The sequence below is a fragment of the Nicotiana sylvestris genome, chromosome 7, assembly GCF_000393655.2.
Source record: "Nicotiana sylvestris chromosome 7, ASM39365v2, whole genome shotgun sequence".
In the NCBI taxonomy this organism is placed as follows: Eukaryota; Viridiplantae; Streptophyta; class Magnoliopsida; order Solanales; family Solanaceae; genus Nicotiana; species Nicotiana sylvestris.
Window position 1 is genome coordinate 62,330,270 of NC_091063.1, and position 4,373 is coordinate 62,334,642.

Genomic DNA, 4,373 nt, shown 5'->3' on the forward strand with positions numbered 1-4,373 from the left:
CCAAATGTTGGGCCTGTGCTGGCACAGGTCATGCCCCATCTATACTATTTAGAAGCGGCAGTTTAGGTGTACGAACATTGTTGTCTTGACTCTTGAGTAGTACAAAAAGCTTTGTAAATAGTAGGAGTATTATATTTGGGCTTAACTTATTGGTGAATTAACACGTGGGCTGCACTGTTCCTTTACCCAACCACGTTTACTTCAATATTTCAGATACACTATAACTCTACAGTTTTCCATCTCTTCCCTCGCCTGATTCTCTCTCTTTGGCTTTTCTCTGCATTTTTTTTCTTGCTTTACTACTTCAAGAGTTCAAGGTGTCATCTTCTTTGAGTGAGTTTTTAAATTCATGTGGTGTCTCTGGTCGCGGATCCACCTCACAAATTGTGGTGCACTTGCACCCATCCTGTTTGGAGCTATAAGCTAGACTTTCAATATAATTTTATGAAAATTTTGTTGTATAGTGCAGTGTGAACCCATGGTCAAAAGTGGGCGTTGGGTCCCCAGACCCTATGGCCACATATTTTATTTTTATTTTGACCTATCTTTTCTTTTCTTTTCTTTCTCTTACCCTTTCTTTTCATTTCTCTTTTCTTTTGACTTCATCCAATTTAATAAATGGTAAATAATAGATTAAGAATTCTGCTTTTAGCTATTGATTATTTCTTGTTGAGATTTGTTTTTATCTTGAACTACTCTAACTTTGTTTTAAAATAAATAATTCTAAAAGATTAGTTACGCAGTACATGATAAAACTTGCTTCATATTTTTTTATTCCAATCAAATTTTTGAATTTTTGTATTCAATTTTTGAATAAGTAAAATACTTTTTTTTGGGTAAGCAACTCACATACAAAGAATTAGCCATATGCTCTTAAGGCTTTTTGATATCTTTGTGTTTCTTTTTGAACTAAAACACGCAAAAATTTAAATGTTTACGGCATTACTTTGCCATTAACATTCTACGTACCTTAATCCTCTTTGCTTTGACAGTACAGTACGAACCAAATCAATTTAAGACTATATTATTCAATAATTGTTTAAGATATTAATGATATAAAAGATTTATCAAGTATGAAGTTTATCTATTTAGATAATGTGCAAAATTGATTAGTTGTAAAACACTATGACAAGTATCAACTTTAGCTAAAGATAATGGTGCACCCCATGATATTAAAATCCTGGATCCGCCTCTGTTTCTGGATCTTCATGTAGTTTTTCCACTTTCTATGTTCAAAATTCTTTCATAAATTCTGTCTTTTCCTGATTTTACAGTATATTTGCTACAATGTTTTACGCTCTATTGTGTATGTTAAGTCTGGTAAAAATTTTCCCCTGTTTTTCTTTCTTGCCCCGGCTTCTGCCTTCCTCTTCTGTATTTCTTTGAAAGTTGTCCATTTTTTGTTCGATGTTGGTCTTTCTATAATTCTTACTGTCTTTTGTACATCATGCATGTCTGGAATTCTTATCTGATTTTTGATGTTTGGAAAGAAATACCTAGGTGCAACTTCAGTGTTTCTGATTTTGGGAATTTAAAGATGGATAGGGACATTGTGGATGTCCTATATCCTTTCTTTCTTCTGTCAGTTTGCTTTAACGGATATTACAATTGCTTTACATTATGTAGAGTGAGGGGTAAAGACACTTGTACTAAAAGATTTTAGCAGAGTTTTGCCTCACTGATACAGAAAACTAGACTTGCTAATTAGCTGATGGCCTTAATTAAAGATTTTAAGTTTGATATCTGTCTTTTGTTTATTCTTTTTCGTTGTTGCTTTCAACATTCATGGAAGATGGAACTAGGCTGCTTCTTCTTGTTATTCTTTGTAAGTGTAGATTTACTTATATTTTAGCAAGGAGATAGTCCATTACTGAAGCTTTCCAAAATAAATATTCTATTACTAAAAAGACAAATATGGCTTCTTCAGACAGGACCAACTATATGTCAAGTTGTGAAGTGAATGGTTAAAAAGATAGGTTATGCAGTAAGTTTAATATTTGTGAAGTACTATCTTATAAGTAGATGTTCTCTCTTTGTGAGTTTAATATGACATTAGATGTTGCTTCAAGGTTAAGAAGGTCCGGATTACCAAAAGAATGCATGAAGTTCAACAAACTTCTTTTATTCTTTGTTTATTTAAAACTTCCTAACTTTATGCATGTAGATTATTTGCTCATTGTGGCGATACCAAGCTATGTCTACTTTTACTTTTATTAGTATCATTTATGATCAATTACATTCAAGAAGAATATCAGTAGATGATTGAAATTACCGGAGGCCAAAAGCTACTTTCTTTCCAACTTAAGGGTCTGAAGATTGTACAGGTGTCGTGGTTGTTATCAACCGGTGAATATCATGAACAGAGGTGGATAGAACCTAGCTATAGTAAAATGTTCCTTTGTTGCTGACATATATTGTATTAACTATAGTTTTGGAGCTTTTATATGGTTCAAAGAAGATCTTTTAAAGATGTAAAAATAAATATTGAATTTGACAAACTAATGGGCTTCAAAGAAGATCAAATGATTGAGCATTTTGTTGACAAAACCACTCGCTCAAGAGCATCCATTGCTTCCTTTGATTCTTTTTGCAATTAGGACAAATTTAATTGGCATTGCCTCAAATGACAAAGTTCTGAGAGGGAAATGCATACTGGTCTTGAGAGTACCTTATAACCATGCTTATTATTTCCTTTACTTTGTCTGATGTATTATAGATTCACTGTCAGATCTTTGTATCTCTTTATTAATTCGTCTTGGTACTTTTGATCTTTCTCCAAAATTAACTACGTGTAATGACTCATAAGCAAGGACAAATTATGGAACTTTTATTCTTCTAATATCTGAATGTTGAAATCATCTTCTCTCTTTGATTTGGAGAGCTATAAGTGATCAGTTGTGTATTTCTATCAAAGAACTGCAATCAGCCATACTGCAAGGACCAGTTGGTGGAAGCCTCTCAAATTAAAGGTGCATTCTAAATTTACGACAGGCAAAACCCAGTAAGAAATCCTCCTCTCCTTCTCCAAAATTCTTTATGGTTTTGGCTGAACAAGCTTTTCCAATAAAGGCAAATTCAAGTTACTAATAGCATTACTACCTTTTCTGAACCACGAAGCCAAAAAATTTAAAAGCTAGCCAGGTAGCCTTAGAAGTTAGAAATGCTGCTGAATTTTTATTTTTTTTTCATGACCTTTTTAACTCTATGGACATGATATGTACCATTAGCATGGTAAATATATAGAAAAGGTTGCTGCTTGAAAGTTAGTTGTTGGATTAATTCTCTACTATTGAATAGTTCAGATACATAAATTAACTATTCTGCTTCTTACATACCTTTTTACATACCCCTTTCACCTGGTAATTTTTATTTTTTTCTTTAATAATTACATAGTAATTTTCTGTTATGGCTAGGTCATGGTACAAGTCCTACTGCTCATTCTGTTGTGAATGTAAAGACTATATAGAAGCGCTGATTCTACCTCTTTTTTCATTTGGATTTGGTGGTTAGGTGTTGAGTTGAAACATCAAAAGGACCATAAATATGGTAACACGCAATTTGAGGAACACTAGTTCCGGGAGAGTGACTTTTGATTTGATAGCATATCAAATGCTGAAGAACGTATTTAGGATGGATAAGGTAGTTAACATGAGATGTTGAAGAATGTATGTTAGGATGGATAAGGTAGTTAACATGTATAAGCTATTTGTGTGTCTTATATTTTTCTTTTAAGATGAGAGTTATTATTTTCTTATTCCTCTTTTGTAAGACCAATAAGTGAAAACATGAATTTTTTATTCTTCATGAAGTGCTTACATACAATATTGGTCCCCTAAATGGTACGAATTTCCTTATGCCATTGTTTATCGTATGTATAGGTCATCCTCGATCAACATCTAATATGTTGAACCCGTGCTATGTTGGGCTGTGCTTAGCACAGACTTCATTTCTAGTATTCTATAAGTGAGAGTTTAGCAGCTCTCCGTCAACATGTCCCTTTCACTATAAGGGTATTTCCGAAATTTTTTACTTTATTTGCTTTATAGGTATTGTACGTGTTAGCTTTATCATTTGTACACGCTAATAAATTTTCAAGGCCCCATGAATTTCCCAGTTTTTTTGAAATAATTATTTCCTAATTATGTGGGTCCCCCAATAGTACATAGCAACATTTTTACGCTCTCAGTTTGCAGCCACGTTTATCGGCTATACCCAACCCTCTTTTTCCTTGTATTCTCCCGTCTACCAAAATACTTTCAGTATCACTTTCTATGCAAATTTTTATATTAGCTTAATTTCAAAGTTATTATTCATTCTAATTTAAGGTCAATTTTGTTAGAGTTAAAAAAATAACAGTATATGAGCCTAATACA

The 4,373-nt window shown here is 32.8% G+C and overlaps 1 long non-coding RNA gene across 1 annotated transcript; it reads left to right on the plus strand.

Moving 5' to 3' along the window:
- The first annotated feature begins 237 nt into the window (after nt 1-237).
- On the plus strand, nt 238-3,800 carry LOC138872566 (uncharacterized). Its single transcript, XR_011400980.1, has 2 exons — nt 238-3,001; nt 3,511-3,800. It is a non-coding gene; the product is annotated as an uncharacterized lncRNA (long non-coding RNA).
- The last annotated feature ends 573 nt before the right edge of the window (nt 3,801-4,373 follow it).